Below are 22,708 nucleotides of genomic sequence, written 5' to 3'. Positions count from 1 at the left end.
ACAACTGTAATGGGAGACAGACACAATAAGTAGGCCTAAATAAGTAATTAGGCAAAATGCAGTTCAAAATTGGTAAGTGGAGTACACAGGCGGCATAGCGTGGTTCAGCGGAGGAGGGCATGTGTAATTAGTGGCTCTGACACAGTAAGTAGGCCTAAAATAAAAAGGAAGACTATATTAAGTTCAAAATTGGTAAAAGGAGTATACAGGTGGCATAGCTGGGTTCAGCGGTGGAGGACAACTGTTGTGAGAGTCTGACACAGTTACTAGGCCCAAATAAGTAAGTTGGCTAAATGCTATTCTAAATTGGTAAGAGGTGTACACAGGCCGCCTAGCTTTTTACAGCGGGGGACAGTTGTAAGTGTAATGTGTGGTGCAGACAGACAGACAGACAGAGGCCTACAATTAAAAAGGTGGCTAAATGCTGTTCAAAACTGCTAGCAGGACAAACCAGGCGGCCTAGCTTGTTTCAGCGGGGGACAGTTGTAATCTGTGGCACAGACAGACAGACAGACAGAGGCCTACAATAAAGAAAGGTGGCTAAATGCATTTCAAAACTGCTAGCAGAACTAACCTGGCGGCCTAGCTTATTTCAGCGTGGGAGGACAACTGTTATGAGAGGCTTACACAGTTACTAGGCACAAGTAAGTAAGTAGGCTAAATGCAGTTCAAAATTGGTAACAGGAGTACACAGGCGGCATAGCTTTGTTCAGTGGAGGACAACTGTAAGGTGTGGACTGGCTGAGACAGACACAGGTAGTAGGCCAACAATGGAAAGTAGGCTCTATGCAGTTTAAAATAGGCTACAGGGGTACACAGGCAGCATTGGTGTGGTCAGCAGAGGATGATTGCAAGGAGGGACCGCAGACAGACTTCCTAGGCCTAAAATAAAAAACCAGCCTCTATGCAGTTTAAATTAGGCTACAGGGGTACACAGGCAGCATTGGTGTGGTCAGCGGAGGACGATTGCAAGGAGGGACCGCAGACAGACTTCCTTGGCCTAAAGTAAAAAAACAGCCTCTCTGCAGTTTAAATTAGGCTACAGGGGTACACAGGCAGCATTGGTGTGGTCAGCGGAGGGCGATTGCAAGGAGGGACCGCAGACAGACTTCCTAGGCCTAAACTAAAAAAACAGCCTCTATGCAGTTTAAATTTGGCTACAGGGGTACACAGGCAGCATTGGTGTGGTCAGCGGAAGACGATTGCAAGGAGGGACCGCAGACAGACTTCCTAGGCCTAAAGTAAAAAAACAGCCTCTATGCAGTTTAAATTAGGCTACAGGGGTACACAGGCAGCATTGGTGTGGTCAGCGGAGGACGATTGCAAGGAGGGACCGCAGACAGACTTCCTAGGCCTAAACTAAAAAACCAGCCTCTATGCAGTTTAAATTTGGCTACAGGGGTACACAGGCAGCATTGGTGTGGTCAGCGGAGGACGATTGCACCGAGGGGCAGACACAGTTAGTAGGGCCAAAAAAGGAATAGGCAAAATGCAGTTAAAAATCGGTTACAGGAGTATGCAGGCGGCCTAGCTTTGTTCAGTGGAGGACAACTGTAAGGAGTGTCTGACACAGTTAGTAGGCCAAAATAATAAAGTGAGGTTAATGTCTGGCAAAAAAAAATTAACAAACAAACTGGTGGCATACCAAGGTACAGGGGTGGGCTCTTCTGCTGACTTGCAGACAGTGGTAGTTGGCGCAAAGTATTAACTGGTGTAAATGTAGGACAGGGCCCATGAATATTTTAAATAGCATCAATCATGTCAAGAAATTGGTATTGGCAGTGCCATTGAAGGATTTTACAGCACAGACTAAACAGTGGTGGAGCAGTGAGAGGTAATTTTGCATGTGGTAGAGCACTGTTTGAGCTGGGGGGGGACACTCTCTCATGGGCGGCGGTACTGGCCCAGGGCCCTTTATGTTACGACGGTGTGTCTGACGTTGGGTGTGCACCACCACCGCCAGAGACACTTCATTGTACTATGAGGGACCCTGTGCCAGTGCCGTCGCCCAAAAGTGGGCACACCCACCTGTTCAGCCAAACGCCACTCGCACGGGTGCTTGCGCCAAGTGGTGCCCACGGCCCCTTGGGGGGAGTCAACCCATTTAGGGAGGTGTAAAAATGGGCCATGCTGGACATACAGCGGCTGCAAATGGAGAAATTGGAGCAGTCATTAAGACGAGTCCAAAAGCAAGATATTTTTAAAGGAAAGCTAAGTGTCAGCAGGGGAAGGTGGGGCAAAATAATTAGAAATCCATGATTGGTTCATTTTAATGAAGGTTAGATCATCAACATTTTGGGTAGCCAGACGAGTCCTTCTTTCTGTCAGTATTGAACCAGCAGCACCTGACTATGCCCCCTACGCCCAGAGACTTGACTTGGGGTGGGTAGTCATAGGAAATGTATGCTTGGACCTAACAGGAGTCCATTCCTTTAAGACCTACGTACGCCGAGACGGGCGCACTACTTTCTGCAAACCATGTCCTCATCACTATGAGGTGAAGGAAAAGCTTCCAGATCCTGTACAGCTGCCTGATGTTATCCCTTCTCCCTATGCAGACGACTTGGGAAAATCGGTGTTTCGTACCACTAAGGATGACAACAAAGTAGCCCCGTCTATGGAAGACAAGGAATTTGTCAGGATAATGGACAATGAGTTCTTTAAGGACAAGACCAATCACTGGGTTTTTCCCTTACCCTTCCGAGCTACCAGGGTAAGGCTCCCGAACAATTGTGAACAAGCCTTGTCCAGATTCAACTCTCTCCAGCGCACACTAAGCAATAAACCAGAGATGAAAGAACACATCGTCACCTTTATGGGCAAAATATTCCATAACAACCATGCGGAGCCAGCGCCTCCCTTAAAGGAAAACGAGGAGTGCTGGTACCTACCCTCATTTGGGGTATATCACCCGAAGAAACCTAAACAAATTAGAGTTGTCTTTGATTCAAGTGCCAAACATCAAGGCGTATCTCTCAACGATGTCCTCCTCACAGGTCCTAATCTGACAAACAACCTAGTAGGAGTGTTGATGAGGTTCAGGAAAGAGCCCATTGCCATCACCGCCGACATTGAACAGATGTTCCACTGTTTCATAGTCAGAGAGGACCACAGGAATTTCCTCAGGTTCCTGTGGTACAAGGACAATGACCCCAGCAAAGAGATGGTGGAGTATCGCATGCGGGTGCACGTATTCGGGAACAGCCCTTCACCCGCAGTGGCAACCTATGGCCTGCGGAGAACCGCACTAGAAGGAGAGTCCGAGTATGGAACAGATGCCAGAGACTTTGTAGAGAAAGACTTCTACGTAGATGATGGACTAAAATCTCTACCCACAGAAGAAGCGGCAATCGACCTACTTAAAAGGACCCAACGTATGCTGTACCGAGCTAAGCTTAGTTTGCATAAAATTGCTTCAAACAGCCTGGCTGTCATGAAAGCCTTTGAGTCAAGTAACCATGCACCTGGATTCAAGGACATAGACCTAGGACCAGACCATCCGCCTGTGCAGAGAAGCTTAGGCCTGAGGTGGAACCTGTCAGCCGACACCTTCGGTTTCCAAATCAACAGTGCAGACAAACCATTCACTAAACGTGGTGTCCTGTCAGTGGTAAATAGTCTATATGACCCACTGGGATACGTGGCACCAATTACCATACAAGGTAAATCCCTTCTGAGACAGCTATCCGAAACCGTCAAGGACTGGGATACCCCACTACCTCCTGATAAGGAATCGAAATGGGAAACCTGGAAGCAGTCTTTGTGTGCTTTGGATGAAATCCATATACTGAGATGCTACGCCAGAATCTCACTTGCTGCCAGCACTAGGACGGAACTCCATGTGTTCTCGGATGCATCCACGGAGGCCATTGCAGCTGTTGCCTACCTGAAGGTGACGGGATCCGACAATCAAGAACACGTTGGTTTCGTTTTCGGCAAGGCTAAATTGTCTCCCAAGCCTGACCACACTATTCCCAGGCTGGAACTATGTGGGGCTGTGCTTGCAGTAGAACTTGCAGACTTTATTCAGCATGAGCTGGACACTCACATAGATGACATACAATACTACAGCGACAGCAAAGTTGTCTTGGGTTACATCTACAACCAAACAAGGCGCTTCTACGTGTATGTCAGTAACAGCATTGAGAGAATAAGAAGGTCTTCCAAACCTGAACAGTGGCACTATATCCCATCTGAACTTAATCCAGCCAACCATGCCACTAGACCTATGTCTATAAATTCCTTTACTAAATCTTCTTGGCTTTCAGGTCCAAAGTTTCTGCTGGAACAGAAGGGACGTGAATGTGTCCAGGAAGTCTTCAGCATCCAGGATCCGGATGATGATCCAGAAGTCCGCTCCGAGGTCAGTGTTCTGGCCACGAACACTAAACCAACCTCCACCCTCGGTTGCCAGCGCTTCGAACGCTTCTCCAATTGAATGAAACTCGTCAAGGCTATTGCAAGGTTAGTCCACATTGCGAGATCTTATCTCAACTCACATGGAGACAAAGACTGTCATGGTTGGCACGTCTGCCAAAAACCACTCTCTACTTATCACATTCCAGTAGGATAAACCATGAACAGAACTCTGCTATAGTATTTGTCCATTGGATTACAGTTGGGTCGGAGATAGTTTGGCCTAGTGCGGCTTATCTGATCCGAAGATGGGTTTTCCTTAAGATTATCTCAGGAACTGACTTAATGTCTTATCTTGTTTAAAGTTGTTATTGCATTGCATGCATGTTTGGTTTCCTTTTTTAGGTTGTTGGACTTTATTTCAAGGACATTAATATAGTGAAATCCCTAATGGAATTTCAGACGGGGAGTGTGCTGTTCCATGTAAGTTATGTTCTTCATGCTATGTATGTTATGTTTTCTCTGCTGCCACCCAATGGCCCTTTTCTGCATGGCAGCTTGTTATTCATTTATTCATGTGGGCATGTCTTTCACATCCGGTTCAAGGGTCAAGTCTTCTCTTCCTCTGGCAGCCATTTCATTTTCAGTTTACTTACTGTTGTGAGAGGACGCTCTTTAACCAGCTTAGGAAGGCATCAGTCTTTCGACCACACACACTCTCTTGCTGCTCACACTTGCAGTCATACTTGGTGCTACATCTTACTGTACCTTGTCTACACCTGCATTTCTGGAGAAAGTACTGTATTACCAGTTATACGCTGTATGTCCAGATTTCCAAATAAACAAGACTGGATTGCACAATCCCTGGTGTGCATCATCTCTTCGGAAAGCATTGGTCCTGTCTGCCTCATATCGAGGAAATACTGAAGGTACGAATCTTTCTCACAACACCTATTAGTCACTCACACCTCCATTTGCCTCATGTGGGGACAGAACAAGACTGATCCGTGCTGGGTCTGTGCTGCAATCATCTGTGTCCACTTTCCTAGAGAAGTCCTCTACTTAAGCATGCTGGCTCCTCCATCCAGTGTGTGAATCGTACAATTGCTGCTGCCTGTGTAAGACTGATCCGTGCTGGGTCTGTGCTGCAATTATGTGTTCACTTTCCTTCAGTAGTCCTCTACTTAAGCATGCCGGCTCCTCCATCCAGTGTCAATCGTACAATTTCTGCTGCCAGTGTAAGACTGATCTGTGCTGCAATCATCTGTGTTCACTTTCCTTGAGTTGTCTTCTACGTAAGCATGCTGGCTCCTCCATCCAGTGTCAGTCGTACACTTGCTGCTGCTTGTGTAAGACTGATCCGTGCTGGGTCTGTGCTGCAATCATCTGTGTTCACTTTCCTTGAGTAGTCCTCTACATAAGTATGCTGGCTCCTCCATCCAGTGTCAATCGTACACTTTCTGCTGCCTGTGTAAGAGTGATCCGCGCTGGGTCTGTGCTGCAATCATCTGTGTTCACTTTCCTTGAGTAGTCCTCTACATAAGTATGCTGGCTCCTCCATCCAGTGTCAATCGTACACTTTCTGCTGCCTGTGTAAGTCTGATCCCTCTGTGCCTGACCCAGCCTGACATTATTCCCTTTCCGCTTGTGACCTGACTTCTCTTGTGCCTGCTCCCTGTAAACTGTCTTGTCTTTGGTATTCCTGACCTCGGCTAGTAAATTGGTTTAAGTCTCTGACTTCCCCTTGTTGTACTACACCATTTCCTGGACCTAGCCTCGGATTGTTTAACCCCTTCATGACCTTGGGATTTTCAGTTTTTCCGTGTTCGGTTTTCGCTCCCCTCCTTCCCAGAGCCATAACTTTTTTATTTTTCCGTCAATTTGGCTATGTGAGGGCTTATTTTTTGCGGGACAAATCATTCGTTTTACCATATCGTGTACTAGAAAACGGGAAAAAAATTCCAAGTGCGGTGAAATTGCAAAAAAAGTGCAGTCCCACACTTGTTTTTTGTTTGACTTTTTTGCTAGGTTCACTAAATGCTAAAACTGACCTGCCATTATGATTCTTCAGGTCAGTGCGAGTTCATAGATACCTAACATGACTAGGTTATTTTTTATCTAAGTGGTGAAAAAAAATTCCAAATGATCAGATTCATGATCTGGGGTCGGTTGAGGGCTTATTTTTTGCGTGCCGAGCCGGCGTTTTTAATAATACCATTTCGGTGCAGATACGTTCTTTTGATCGCCCGTTATTGTATTTTAATGCAATGTCGCAGCGACCAAAAAAACGTAATTCTGGCGTTTCAAATTTTTTTCTCGTTACGCCGTTTAGCGATCAGGTTAATGCTTTTCTTTATTGATAGTTCGGGCGATTCTGAACGCGGCGATACCAAATATGTGTAGGTTTGATTATTTTTTTATTGATTTATTTTGAATGGGGCGAAAGGGGGGTGATTTAAACTTTTAAATTTTTTTTATTTTTTTCACATTTTTTTTTACTTTTTTTTTTTAACTTTTGCCATGCTTCAATAGCCTCCATGGGAGGCTAGAAGAAGGCACAACACGATCGCCTCTGCTACATAGCAGCGATCTGATGTTCGCTGATATGTAGCCGAAATGCAGGTGTGCTGTGAGCGCCGACCACAGGGTGGCGCTCACAGCTACCGGCAATCAGTAACCATAAAGGTCTCAAGGACCTCTATGGTTACTATTCTGAAGCATCGCCGACCTCCGATCATGTGACGGGGGTCGGCGATGTGCTCAATTCCGGCACTCCAGCCGGAAGCGCCGGTTAAATGCCGCTGTCTGCGTTTGACAGCGGCATTTAACTAGTTAATAGCATCGGGTGAATCGCGATTTCATCCGCCGCTATTGAGGGCACATGTCAGCTGTTCAAAACAGCTGACATGTCCTGGCTTTGATGCGGGCTCAGCACGGAGCCCTGCATCAAAGCAGGGGATCTGACCTCGGATGTACTGTCCCGTCCGAGGTCAGAAAGGGGTTAAGCTCCTTTTACTTATTCAGTAAGTAGTGTAAATTTTTTCTTTCTGTTATTTGTAGTCTTTCTCTCCCCTTTTGGGGCTAACATTTACTATAGTGACTCGCATCACACATAGTCTTTTGGTCTACAGGAAATGTGGTCAGAAATTTCACACCTAGCTAAATGCTATGGCAAATCAGTCCATAAACTAGTGTAAAACTTTTGATCCGCCAGTCCAGAGTCCACTGTAAAAGTGATCTGTCAGTCCACATTCTAGTGTAAATGTTGCGTTCATTCAGTCCATAGTCTTCTAGTCTACTGGAAATGTGGTCAGAAATTCCACACCTAGCATAAATGCGTGGCCAGTCAGTCTACAGTCTATTGTAAATGTTATGGTCATTCAGTCCATAGTCTTTTGGTGTACTGGAAATGTGGTCTAGAATTCCACATGTAGCATAATTGCTGTGCTCAGTCAGTCCTTAGACTACTGTAAATGCTTGGATCAGTTAGTCCATGGACTAGTGTAAAACTTTTTGTCCGTCAGTCCACAGTCTGATGTAAATGTGGCCAGTCAGTCCACAGTCTAGTGTAAATGATGTCGTCAGTGGGTCTACTATCTAGTTTAAATGCTGTGGTCCATCAGTCCACAGTCTAGTGTAAATGTTGTTGTCAGCCGATTCAAAGTCTAGAGGAAATGCTGTGGTCAGCCGGTCAACAGTCTAGAGTAAATGTTGTTAGTCTGTCCACAGTTTAGTGGAAATGCTGTGGTCAGTAGCTCCACAGCCTAGCGTAAATGAGGAGATCAGTCTCTTGTAATCGAGGCATTGAATGTTACACCGCTGATAACAAGCCTATTCTATGAAACATAAGAACGTTTTCTTATTTTAGAAGACAGAGGATAAGGAGAAGAAATGTTCCTTACATCTGTACCTGAAATATGGTTGTGTTATACTAGGAGTTGTGTATAGAAGATATACATGTGAAAAACACAAACAATATATTCTCATGTACCAGGAAGGTGTTATTACACCCCGGCATGCGTAGAACTTATGCCTAAACCAACAATTATCAGTAATTAATAAGAATATTAATTACCTGTTAGGAGATTTTTCTAATTCTTTTCTTGAAATCCACAAGGAAAAATTTCACGTTCACCATCTCACTCGGCGTCAGTCACCTGTAAATAGTCAAAGGTGTGATAATATGTTCCTGCTACATGCTGCACACAAAGAAAAATATAACACACTAGGGACAAAATTACTTACTTCAGGTATACGGATTGTGGTCAGTTTATTGTGAATCCTGTAGTCAGTCATTTGATAGTTTACTGTACAGTATATATTATGTTCAGTCCAGAGGCGTAGCTAGGGTTTCAACTTAGGGGGGGCGAAACATCTGAGTGGGCCCCTAACCAGCTAACCCCGATTACAGCTACGGTTGCGCACTCTAGTTGTGAATATAGGGGAACCTCAGAATATGACCCTACTGTTATTGAAAATAAATCTATATACAAAAACGAACATTGACTTTACTGCCATATTGTGACCATATGCAACTTTGATGGTCACAATACTCTGAGTGCCCCTATAACAATAATGCTTAAGTGCCCACTTTACATTTAATAATGTCCCCTAAGTTCCCCCATGTACTGCTCCATTATACACAGTATGGTGAGATTAAAGCTTCCCTATACACAGTCTAAGGGTATGTGTCCACGGTCAGGTTTGCTTCAGGCTTTGGTCAGGATTTTATGCAGGTAAAATCCTGACCAAAAATGCACCTGAGGTCACTGGCAGGTCACCTGCGGTGTTCCTGCGTGTTTTGCTCATTGTAGCAACATGCTGCGTTCTGATAAAACGCAACGCATGTACGTTTTTGCGGGAAAAACGCATGCGTTTTTTAATGCACAGTGGAGACGGGATTTCATTAAATCCCCTCCACTATGCTGTAACATCTGGACGCTGCGTTTTTGACGCTGCGGCTCAACGCTGCGTCAAAAACGCAGCGTTTCCTGAACGTGGACACATACCCTCAGGCCCCCACAGCTCCCTTATACACAGTATGATGGGCCCGCAGCTCCCGTATGCACAGTATGATGGACTTGCAGCTCCCGTATACACAGTATGATGGACCCGCAGCTCCCTTATACACAGTATGATGGACCCGCAGCTCCCTTATACACAGTATGATGTGTGCACAGCTCCCTTATACACAGTATGAAGGGCCAGCAGCTCCCTTATACACAGTATGATGGGCCAGCAGCTCCCTTATACACAGTATGATGGACCCGCAGCTCCCTTATACACAGTATGATGTGTGCACAGCTCCCTTATACACAGTATGAAGGGCCAGCAGCTCCCTTATACACAGTATGATGGGCCCGCAGCTCCCTTATACACAGTATGATGGGCCCGCAGCTCCCTTATACACAGTATGATGGGCCCACAGCTCCCTTATACACAGTATCTTTCTTTGTTCATTGTTATTGTTATTTATCTTCAATAAAACTTGTTACTTTTTAATAATTCCCTAGTGGTGTGTTCTGATACTTTTGTATCTCTTGGGTTAGTGCTAGTTCTCCACACCCCATATATGCTCTTTGTGGGATTTTCTATCCTGGTGGAGGAACCCTATGAGCAGTAATATTATGTTTTTGGACATTTTTGTTTATGCTAATTTTGTTGTGTTTTTCACAGCTTTTGATCCTAAACATATGGATTACCGAGCCCGTGATCAAACGTGGCTTCATAAATTAAATGAGGTATTTAAGGACGACCCGAGTTTGGTTTTAAATAGCAGAGACACGCAGGGGCAAATAGCCTGTCTTAAGGATCTCCTTCATAGGCGTACTAAGGTTTGGTGGAACCGTGCGTTTTTAGAATGCTATATATCTAAAAATCTAATTCCACGTGGTCTGCGAGTACAGATATTTCCATCGTTTGTGGTTAACGACGAAATGTTGAAAGATAAATTGGAAAAAGTGGCTGATGGTTGCTCCAGAGGATTCATGGAGATCCTGATGCAGATAGATGATGCTAAGCTCACAGATATTGAAAAAGAAATTGAAGAGGTTCAAAAAGACCTTAAAAAAGAACTATCTGGAGCAGCACTGGAGGAGTTTAATAAAGATCTTGAAGTATGCTTTCAAAAATGGGAAAAAGAAATTGTCAATACAAAGTCCCGAAAGTTCCAACGTGACAATCTTGACTCCCAGAATAAGACGGTATATAGATGGAGGAGGAGTAAAAAATTTGGAAGACCAAATAGGTCAAGATCCGGGTCGATGTCATCTTTTACGTCTATAGATGAACCAAGACCAAGTGCTAGTACTCCATCTATTGAAACTCTATCTGATTCTTCAAGCACTAGAAATCCCAAGAGAAATAATAAGTTTAATAAAGGGAGAACTACCCCTCCACAACAATATTATAAGAAAACTCGCAGCGCCCAGAATAGCCTGGAGGTAATTAACCTTTCCTCACATATTTTATCTACAGCGCAGGAGGAGGTCCTTAGTTATGGTCTATCTTTTTCCCCCACTAATAATTTCCATTATTTTACAACAGTAAAAGATCTCAATCTCTTCTGTCGTAAGCTTGTCCTGAGGAGGTTACATCATCGGCCTGACGGGATTATCGACGTCCGCGGTGACATCGAGCTGGAGGCTTTGGAGGTACTGGAGGGCCTACTTAATGAGCAGGATTCTGACAATGCGGTCGGATTCCCAAGTGCTGTTGTGCCCAGATCTAGAACCTTTCCCCCCTTGTCCATTTGTCCACAGATTGACATTTTTGCACGTCTGGTGACTGAAGATTTTAAGAAAATCCCAACTAAAATAAGATGGGATAATCTTAGTCCTGATCATAGACGTGCTTTAAAGCAACTTAAATCTTTAGATGACGTTGTTATTAAACCAGCGGACAAGGGGGGAAATGTCGTGATCTGGCCAACAGATAAATACGAGAAGGAAGCATTTAAACAACTTAAAGATAAAAAGTATTATGCGTTACTCCCTCAGAATCCGTTGACCGCATTCTCACAACTGCTTGATACTATTCTGATCCAGGCATGGGAAAAAGGACTTATTCCTAAAAAAATCCTGGATGGGTTAATGACAAAATTTCCCAAGGTCCCCACCTTCTACCTCCTCCCTAAAGTTCATAAGGATCCGGTCGACCCACCTGGGCGTCCCATAGTCTCTGGCATTGGAGGGCTGTGTGACCCGGTGTGTAAATTCATTGATTACTATCTTAAACCTTTGGTCGAAACGCTGCCCTCCTATGTCAGGGACTCTACGGACGTCCTGGTGAGGGTTGACGGCCTCTGCTTAGATTCTGATATGCTCTTTGTCACCGCGGACGTCGAGTCCCTATACACCTGTATTGACCATCAACATGGTATTGAGGCCGTACGATACTTTCTGGAGATGAGCAGTCTGGGCAGACCCTTTATTGATCTTCTTTTGGAATTATTACAGTTTGTACTATACCATAATTTCTTCACATTTAGGGACCGGTTTTACTTGCAGAAACGCGGCACTGCCATGGGGGCGGCGTGTGCGCCCGCCTACGCTAACCTCTTCCTTGGTTATTGGGAGAGGGAGGTGTTTCGTGGGGATGGGGCATGCGCCGCTGACCATGTGCAGTGCTGGTTTTGTTATATTGACGATCTTTTAATTATTTGGCAGGGACCGGTCCCTGTTTTGGAGAAGTTTATGCTAACTTTAAACACCAATCCTTACAATATTCAACTGACATACAAATGGAATGAACGCAGGATTGATTTTTTGGACATCGCATTGTCGGTTGATGGATTGGGGTTTGTCCATACTGACATCTTCAGAAAGAAGACTTCTGTTAATTCTTTTCTCCACGCCTCCTCAGGGCATGCTTACTCAACTATCAAAGCCATCCCCACTGGTCAATTCCTCCGGGCAAAACGTACTTGTTCTACTATGGATAGGTTTGAGGAGCAGGCCAAAGATCTGCGAAATCGTTTCCTTGAAAGAGGATATAGTCAGAGAAATATCAAGCATGGCTATCACCGCGCTAAATGTACTCCACGTCAGAAATTACTTTGTAATTCTGGCAGGAAGACTGATAACGGTGGGACTTATACTAGATTTATATCTACATACAACTGTCAATGGGATGCCATGCGTCAAATTCTGACCAAGCATTGGCCTGTTCTTCAGACCGATTCCATAATGAACAAGGACATTTCTACAAGACCTCTTATCACTGCACGGAGGAGTAAAAACCTAAAGGACCAATTGGTGAGAAGTCACTATGTGGCTCCACAGAAAAGTTTTTTCGGGAACCCCAAACAAAGATGGGGGTGTTTCCCATGTGGGAATTGTATGGCGTGTAATTTGTCGAATATTGTGAGAGCTAAGACTTTCACAAATGCTGCTGGGACCCATGAATATAACATTGTGCATTATATATCTTGCACTACTTCATATGTTATATATCTTGCGCAGTGTCCCTGTTCCAAAATGTACATCGGTCTGACAACTAGGGAGCTGCGCATTAGGGTGAGAGAGCACGCAAGGGACATTTCAGCTGCGATAGAGGTAGAAGATGTTAGTTTGTTGAAAACACTACCTAAACACTTCTTACAATATCATAACTCTGACCCTCGTGGCCTCAAGGTTAGAGGCATTGATAGGATTCATGGTGGGATTAGAGGGGGTGACCTAAAACAGTTATTGGCTCAAACTGAAACTAGGTGGACCGTAGAACTTGGTACCATGTCCCCTGTGGGACTTAACGAGAAACTTAGTTTTGCTCCATTTTTATAAATCTCTGCTTTTTAATTATGTGTTTATGTCTTTATTTTTCTTTTTGTATGTTTTGTTATAGTAATATCTTGGATCAAATCTCCCCAGAAATATATTTCTTGGTTCTGGATGCCTTCCGCTGTGCATTATCTGATCTCCATATTGCCCTGATATTATTGGGATAGATTAAGAACATCTACTCCGTGATTAATTAACTGGAAGGACTATATATTGATCATCAATTGGAGGACATAGAGGCATGGAGAACGTCTTTGAGAACTAATATGTACCATCTTTGAGGGCATATGATGTTATTTTCCTCTTATTATTTTGTTTTTTGATTTTTTATGCTTTGTTGTATTGTTAAATGATATATGACGTTGTCTATGCAAGAGGAAAATGTACATGTTACTGTACCTTTAAATATCTAGTTACTCCGATTCATGGTGGTGGTATATTCTATACTTTACCCTGTCTGCTATAAAGTTAATCTTTTACCGTGCGGGTTGGAATGGTGCCTTTCAGTGGTGTTGCCTGATCGATCTGGCGGTTTTGGGAGGACTTTGTAGCTTGATCTTTATAATATGGCGACGCGCATGCGCACTGCGCCCGGGAGTCACCATTTTGTTGAAGGCCTCTGTATTATCGGCTGTGCGGATGTGACGTCATGGAGGATTTCCTCCCCGCACGCCGATTTTGAGTGCCGGAAACAATTGCAGCTGAGACCCGGGGGCGGCGGTGCCATGCGCGACGCTGCATTGGTGGTGACGGTAATTGGCGTCCTTTATAAACTGGGGAGTTATGAGAGACATAGCACGCACAATTCTGTTTTCCCTTGATAAAGCAAGAACGCGAAACGCGCGTCGGGGCTTCCTTTGAGAGTTAGGACAGTGGATTTTATGGGTATGTATTGATAAGTACTAGTTCTCCATGCTTTCTTTGCACGTGCACTTTTGATGGTGGTTAATTGTCTATATTGGCCAGTATGGAGACTTATTTCTATTTCACTCCCATAACCTGTTCTATGTTTTACCTTTCTCTCTGAGATTTGTGCTCACTCTACTCGGGTACCATCCTTCCTCGTGTTAATATATTTATATATTTTTTTCTTTCTTTGTTCATTGTTATTGTTATGTTTTTAATATGTGGATATCTTCAATAAAACTTGTTACTTTTTAATAATTCCCTAGTGGTGTGTTCTGATACTTTTGTATCTCTTGGGTTAGTGACAGTATGATGGGCCCACAGCTCTCTTATACACAGTATGATGGGCCCACAGCTCCCTTATACACAGTATGATGGGCCAGCAGCTCCCTTATACACAGTATGATGGGCCCACAGCTCTCTTATACACAGTATGATGGGCCGGCAGCTCCCTTATACACAGTATGATGGGCCGGCAGCTCCCGTATACACAGTGTGATGGGCCCACAGCTCCCTTATACACAGTATGATGGGCCCACAGCTCCCTTATACACAGTATGATGGACTTACAGCTCCCTGTCATGATTTGGATGCCCCGGTCATTTACTCATCCTCCGACGTATTCACTATTTTGTGGCACTGCTGCAGTGTCGCTGCTCCAACTTGTGAGCGCAGTTCTGACTGGCCAGAAGGTAGAAGCTATGTCACAGGCGCTCAATGTAAGACTATGAGGCTATGTGCACTTGTTGCGGATTTGTGCAAATTTCCCGCGGATTTCCTGTGTTTTTTGTGCAGATTTCACCTGCGGATTCCTATACAGGAGCAGGTGTAAAACGCTGCGGAATCCGCAAATAGAATTGACATGCTGCAGAAAATAAAACTCAGCGTTTCCGGGCGGTATTTTCTGCACCATGGGCACTGCGGATTTGGTTTTCCATAGGTTTACATGGCACTGTAAACCAGATGGAAAACTGCTGCAGATCCGCAGCGGCTAATCCGCACCGTGTGCACATAGCCTGAGAGTGAGGAAGAGGCCAGAACGAGGCTCCCACAGACTCACATTGATTGGTGACCTCTGCGCTGTTCCATGAAACACTGGAGCCTCGGACAGGTCACAAACTGCAGGAGACGGAGCCGAGCGGAGACTAAAACATATGAAAACGCCAGAAGGTGAGTATCAGACAGGGGACGGGGATTATCAGCACCGCCCCAGCAATGAGATGAAAAATAATGCTGGAGTGGTGCTATAAATGTGATGCAGCTCTTGGTTACTGTATGGGGGCTCCTTATACTAATACTCATAAAAGACCCAGGTGGTCCGTATCAAAAGCCCCCGACCCCCCCATCTCCAGCCTCCCCAGACAGCAAATATTACATGATGGAGTACATATAATATCATAACTAAACATAATATTCAGCCCCCAGTGACCTGCCCCCCTCCCCCACTTCAGCCCCAATACCCCCATCATCTCACATCCACCCCTCTGTACCCTGTTCCCCCTCACTCACTTTCAGCCCCCACAATACCCCAACGGTCTCACACTGACATACCTGAATTTAATAAACCTAATAAGTCCCATCCCCAGCACTTACTGATAAAGTTTGCACTGCAGGCAGGACCAGGAAGTGTGTAAGTGAAATGCAAGGTGGGCACTAGGACCCAGCGTGCCTGAGCCAATCCCAGCGTGCACAGAGTGAAGAAAACTGCAGCCGGAAAACCTTCATTATCAGGTCAGACGGGCGAAACCATTCACTGCAGGGGGGAGACTCTGCAGCCGGCCACTGTGCGAGCAGCGTGCAGCTTGTCAGATGGGAGCAGACAGTATACTGCTCTGCTCCTATGCGGTGTTCTGCCTCGTCCCAGAAGTGGCCCTGCCCTGGCTCCCGGTGGGCCCCTTCATGTGACAGGGCCCGGGGCGATGGCCCCCTCTGCCCCCCCAGTAGCTACGCTACTGGTTCAGTCATTCTACAGTATTCTATAAATGTTATAGTCAGACTAGTGATGGGCAGTCCGGCTCTTTTTGGTGATCCGGCTCTCATGGCTCCGCTCACCAAAAAGAGCCGGCTCTTTCGGCTCGTGAACCGGCTCTTTTTGGATCGTATTAGATCCCTATTGAGTACCTGTTCATGTGTCCGAAACTCCGCCCACCTACCGCAGAAACTCCGCCCACTTCTTAGAGAGCCAATTAAATTGAAGAGTGGGTGGGGTTTTGCTCAGGTGGGCGGAGTTACGCCCCCCGAAGCCCAGGATTTTACGCCCAGTGAGAGCCATTCAGGGATTTTAGTGGCTCTCACTGGTGTGCCGGCTCCCATCGTTCACTGCAGGGAGCCGGCTCTTTGTGTCGGCTCGTTCGCGAACGACACATCACTAAGTCAGACGTCAGACTACAGTCTACTGGAAATGTGGCCAGACAATGCAAACCTAGCGTAAATGCTATGATCAGTCAATCCATAAACTAGTGTAAAAGTTTTGGTCCGCCAGTCCACAGTCCACTGTAAAAGTAGTCTATTAGTCCACATTCTAGTGTAAATGTCGTGTTCATTCAGTCCATAGTCTTCTGGTCTACTGGAAATGTGTTCAGAAATTGCACACCTAGCATAAATGCTGTGGTCAGTCAGTCCTTAGACTAGTGTAAATATTATAGTCAGGCAATTCAAACTTTACTGGAAATGTGGTCAGGCAGTCAAAATCTAGTGAAAATGACGAGGTCAGTAGGCCTTAAACAAGTGCAAATGCTGTGGTCAGTCAGTATTCAAACTAATGTTAATGCTGTGATCATTCATCCAAAGGCAGGCGCCGGTTTGAAAACGTAAACAGCGCTGAGGGGGCGGCGCAGAAAAACCAAGAAGATGTGAGTGACGGCAGAGGAGCGTTTCGAGCTGGGGAGAGAGGAGCCGCCTCCCTGGCTAGAGACAGCAATGGTGGCTAAGTATCAAATTGCTTTTTTTGGGGTATACTTGAACCTAAAACTAAAAGAGCCACCTTGTTAGAATGCAGCATTACTGCTGCACAAGGTGGCTCTTTTAGTTTATAACGGCTGGAGGGGGGGTGACAGTGGCCCTTTAAGAATGCTGGCTCCTCCATCCAGTGTCAATCGTACACTTCCTGCTGCCAGTGTAAGACAGATCAGTGCTGTGTCTGTGCTGCAATCTTCTGTGTTCACTTTCCATGCTGGCTCCTCCATCCACTGTGAATCGTACAATTGCTGCTGCCTGTGTAAGACTGATCCGTGCTAGGTCTGTGCTACAATTATGTGTTCACTTTCCTTGAGTAGTCCTCTACTTAAGCATGCTGGCTCCTCCATCCAGTATCAATCATACACTTGCTGATGCCTGTGTAACACTGATCCATGCTGGGTCTGTGCTGCAATCTTTTGTGTTCACTTTCCTAGAGTAGTCCTCTAATTAAGCATGCTGGCTCCTCCACCCATTGTCAATCGTACACTTGCTGCTGCCTTTGTAAGACTGATCCGTGCTGGGTCTGTGCTTCAATCATCTGTGTCCACTTTCCTAGAGTAGTCCTCTACATAAGCATGCTGGCTCCTCCATCCAGTGTGAATCGTACAATTGCTGCTGCCTGTGTAAGACTAATCCGTGCTGGGTCTGTGCTGCAATCATCTGTGTCCACTTTCCTAGAGTAGTCCTCTACTTAAGCATGCTGGCTCCTCCATCCAGTGTCAATCATAAACTTGCTGATGCCTGTGTAACACTGATCCGTGCTGGGTCTGTGCTGCAATCTTTTGTGTTCACTTTCCTTGAGTAGTCCTCTACTTAAGCATGCTGGCTCCTCCATCCAGTGTCAATTGTACACTTGCTGATGCCTGTGTAACACTGATTCTTGCTGGGTCTGTGCTCTAATCTTTTGTGTTCACTTTCCTTGAGTAGTCCTCTACTTAAGCATGCTGGCTCCTCCATCCAGAGTCAATCGTACACTTGCTACTGCCTGTGTAAGACTGATCCGTGCTAGGTCTGTGCTGCAATTATGTGTTCACTTTCCTTGAGTAATCCTCTACTTAAGCATGCTGGCTCCTCCATCCAGTGTCAATCGTACACTTTCTGCTGCCTGTGTAAGTCTGATCCCTCTGTGCTCTGTGCCTGACCCAGCCTGACATTATTCCCTTTCTGGACTTAGACTCTTTGCTTGTGACCTGACTTCTCTTGTGCCTGCTCCCTGTAAACTGTCTTGTCTTTCTGGTATTCCTGACCTCGGCTAGTAAATTGGTTTAAGTCTCTGACTTCCCCTTGTTGTACTGCACCATTTCCTGGACCTAGCCTCGGATTGTTTAACCTCCTTTTACTTATTCAGTAAGTAGTGTATATTTTTTCTTTCTGTTATTTGTAGTCTTTCTCTCCCCTTCTGGGGCTAACATTTACTATAGTGACTCGCATCACACATAGTCTTTTGGTCTACAGGAAATGTGGTCAGGAATTTCACATCTAGCTAAATGCTATGGCAAATCAGTCCATAAACTAGTGTAAAACTTTTGATCCGCTAGTCCAGAGTCCACTGTAAAAGTGATCTGTCAGTCCACATTCTAGTGTAAATGTTGCGTTCATTCAGTCCATAGTCTTCTAGTCTACTGGAAATGTGGTCAGAAATTCCACACCTAGCATAAATGCGTGGCCAGTCAGTCTACAGTCTATTGTAAATGTTATGGTCATTCAGTCCATAGTCTTTTGGTGTACTGGAAATGTGGTCTAGAATTCCACATGAAGCATAATTGCTGTGCTCAGTCAGTCCTTAGACTACTGTAAATGCTTGGATCAGTTAGTCCATGGACTAGTGTAAAACTTTTTGTCCGTCAGTCCACAGTCTGATGTAAATGTGGCCAGTCAGTCCACAGTCTAGTGTAAATGATGTCGTCAGTGGGTCTACTATTTAGTTTAAATGCTGTGGTCCATCAGTCCACAGTCTAGGGTAAATTCTTTGTTCAGTTGGTTCACAGTCTAGTGTAAATGTTGTTGTCAGCCGATTCAAAGTCTAAGGGTATGTGCACACGTCCGGATTTCTTGCAGAAATTTCCTGAAGAAAACCGGAAATTTTCTGCAAGAAATCCGCATTTTTTTTTGCGTTTTTTTCCCGTTTTTTTTGTGTGTTTTTTTAGCATTCTGCAAGCGTAATTAGCTTGCAGAATGCTAAAGTTTTCCAAGCGATCTGTAGCATCGCTTGGAAAACTGATTGACAGGTTGGTTACACTTGTCAAACATAGTGTTTGACAAGTGTGACCAACTTTTTACTATAGATGCTGCTTATGCAGCATCTATAGTAAAAGATAGAATGTTTAAAAATAATAAAAAAAAAAAAAAAAAAAAAATGGTTATACTCACCCTCTGCACACAGCCGATGTCCTCAGCGGCGTCCGTTCCTATAGATGCCGGTGTGGTTCAGGACCTTCGATGACGTCGCGGCTTGTGATTGGTCGCGTGAGTCACATGAGCGGTCACGTGACCAATCACAAGACAGCGACGTCATCACAGGTCCTGAACCACACCATCTATAGGAACGGAAGAGAGAGCATGCACCGGAAAGGCGGGAACACTTCGGGGGCCATCAGAGGGTGAGTATAGGACTATTTTTTATTTTAATTCTTTTTTTTTTTACCAATTATATGGTGCCCAGTCCGTGGAGGAGAGTCTCCTCTCCTCCACCCTGGGTACCAACCGCACATAATCTGCTTACTTTCCGCATGGTGTGCACAGCCCCGTGCGGGAAGTAAGCAGATCAATGCACTCCTAGGTGTGCGGAATCCCCGCAATTCCGCATTTTTAATGAACATGTTGCTTTTTTTTCCGCGATGCGATTTTTTCGCGGAAAAAAAGGCAACATTTGCACAAAAAATGCGGAATACACTGAAACTAATGGGAGGCATATGTAAGCGTTTTTTCCGCGTTTTTATCACGTTTTTATAGCGAAAAAACGCAAAAAAAACGCAAAAAATCCTGAACGTGTGCACATGGCCTTAAGGAAATGCTGGGGTCAGCCGGTCAACAGTCTAGAGTAAATGTTGTTAGTCTGTCCACAGTTTAGTGGAAATGCTGTGGTCAGTAGCTCCACAGCCTAGCGTAAATGAGGAGATCAGTCTCTTGTAATCGAGGCATTGAATGTTACACTGCTGATAACAAGCCTATTCTATGAAACATAAGAACGTTTTCTTATTTTAGAAGACAGAGGATAAGGAGAAGAAATGTTCCTTACATCTGTACCTGAAATATGGTTGTGTTATACTAGGAGTTGTGTATAGAAGATATACATGTGAAAAACACAAACAATATATTCTCATGTACAAGGAAGGTGTTATTACACCCCGGCAGGCGTAGAACTTATGCCTAGACCAACAATTATCAGTAATTAATAAGAATATTAATTACCTGTTAGGAGATTTTTCTAATTCTCTTCTTGAAATCCACAAGGAAAAATTTCACGTTCACCATCTCACTCGGCGTCAGTCACCTGTAAATAGTCAAAGGTGTGATAATATGTTCCTGCTACATGCTGCACACAAAGAAAAATATAACACACTAGGGACAAAATTACTTACTTCAGGTATACGGATTGTGGTCAGTTTATTGTGAATCCTGTAGTCAGTCATTTGATAGTTTACTGTACAGTATATATTATGTTCAGTCCAGAGGCGTAGCTAGGGTTTCAACTTAGGGGGGGCGAAACATCTGAGTGGGCCCCTAACCAGCTAACCCCGATTACAGCTACGGTTGCGCACTCTAGTTGTGAATATAGGGGAACCTCAGAATATGACCCTACTGTTATTGAAAATAAATCTATATACAAAAACGAACATTGACTTTACTGCCATATTGTGACCATATGCAACTTTGATGGTCACAATACTCTGAGTGCCCCTATAACAATAATGCTTAAGTGCCCACTTTACATTTAATAATGTCCCCTAAGTTCCCCCATGTACTGCTCCATTATACACAGTATGGTGAGATTAAAGCTTCCCTATACACAGTCTAAGGGTATGTGTCCACGGTCAGGTTTGCTTCAGGCTTTGGTCAGGATTTTATGCAGGTAAAATCCTGACCAAAAATGCACCTGAGGTCACTGGCAGGTCACCTGCGGTGTTCCTGCGTGTTTTGCTCATTGTAGCAACATGCTGCGTTCTGATAAAACGCAACGCATGTACGTTTTTGCGGGAAAAACGCATGCGTTTTTTAATGCACAGTGGAGACGGGATTTCATTAAATCCCCTCCACTATGCTGTAACATCTGGACGCTGCGTTTTTGACGCTGCGGCTCAACGCTGCGTCAAAAACGCAGCGTTTCCTGAACGTGGACACATACCCTCAGGCCCCCACAGCTCCCTTATACACAGTATGATGGGCCCGCAGCTCCCGTATGCACAGTATGATGGACTTGCAGCTCCCGTATACACAGTATGATGGACCCGCAGCTCCCTTATACACAGTATGATGGACCCGCAGCTCCCTTATACACAGTATGATGTGTGCACAGCTCCCTTATACACAGTATGAAGGGCCAGCAGCTCCCTTATACACAGTATGATGGGCCAGCAGCTCCCTTATACACAGTATGATGGACCCGCAGCTCCCTTATACACAGTATGATGTGTGCACAGCTCCCTTATACACAGTATGAAGGGCCAGCAGCTCCCTTATACACAGTATGATGGGCCCGCAGCTCCCTTATACACAGTATGATGGGCCCGCAGCTCCCTTATACACAGTATGATGGGCCCACAGCTCCCTTATACACAGTATCTTTCTTTGTTCATTGTTATTGTTATTTATCTTCAATAAAACTTGTTACTTTTTAATAATTCCCTAGTGGTGTGTTCTGATACTTTTGTATCTCTTGGGTTAGTGCTAGTTCTCCACACCCCATATATGCTCTTTGTGGGATTTTCTATCCTGGTGGAGGAACCCTATGAGCAGTAATATTATGTTTTTGGACATTTTTGTTTATGCTAATTTTGTTGTGTTTTTCACAGCTTTTGATCCTAAACATATGGATTACCGAGCCCGTGATCAAACGTGGCTTCATAAATTAAATGAGGTATTTAAGGACGACCCGAGTTTGGTTTTAAATAGCAGAGACACGCAGGGGCAAATAGCCTGTCTTAAGGATCTCCTTCATAGGCGTACTAAGGTTTGGTGGAACCGTGCGTTTTTAGAATGCTATATATCTAAAAATCTAATTCCACGTGGTCTGCGAGTACAGATATTTCCATCGTTTGTGGTTAACGACGAAATGTTGAAAGATAAATTGGAAAAAGTGGCTGATGGTTGCTCCAGAGGATTCATGGAGATCCTGATGCAGATAGATGATGCTAAGCTCACAGATATTGAAAAAGAAATTGAAGAGGTTCAAAAAGACCTTAAAAAAGAACTATCTGGAGCAGCACTGGAGGAGTTTAATAAAGATCTTGAAGTATGCTTTCAAAAATGGGAAAAAGAAATTGTCAATACAAAGTCCCGAAAGTTCCAACGTGACAATCTTGACTCCCAGAATAAGACGGTATATAGATGGAGGAGGAGTAAAAAATTTGGAAGACCAAATAGGTCAAGATCCGGGTCGATGTCATCTTTTACGTCTATAGATGAACCAAGACCAAGTGCTAGTACTCCATCTATTGAAACTCTATCTGATTCTTCAAGCACTAGAAATCCCAAGAGAAATAATAAGT

General features: G+C 44.7%; 1 long non-coding RNA gene across 1 annotated transcript in view; it reads right to left on the bottom strand.

Moving 5' to 3' along the window:
• LOC143773605 (uncharacterized) overlaps positions 1–22,708 on the bottom strand; it is a 49,886-nt gene that overhangs the window by 3,799 nt on the left and 23,379 nt on the right. The window contains exons 3-4 of the long non-coding RNA XR_013215254.1: positions 20,412–20,493; positions 8,432–8,513 (exon numbers count right to left, since the gene is read on the bottom strand). This is a non-coding gene — a long non-coding RNA (uncharacterized LOC143773605). The remainder of the gene's footprint in view (positions 1–8,431; positions 8,514–20,411; positions 20,494–22,708) is intronic.

Source organism: Ranitomeya variabilis, chromosome 5 (assembly GCF_051348905.1).
Source record: "Ranitomeya variabilis isolate aRanVar5 chromosome 5, aRanVar5.hap1, whole genome shotgun sequence".
NCBI lineage: Eukaryota > Metazoa > Chordata > Amphibia > Anura > Dendrobatidae > Ranitomeya > Ranitomeya variabilis.
The sequence above is the reverse complement of the archived record's forward strand: the minus strand, read 5'-3'. Positions and strand labels throughout refer to the sequence as shown.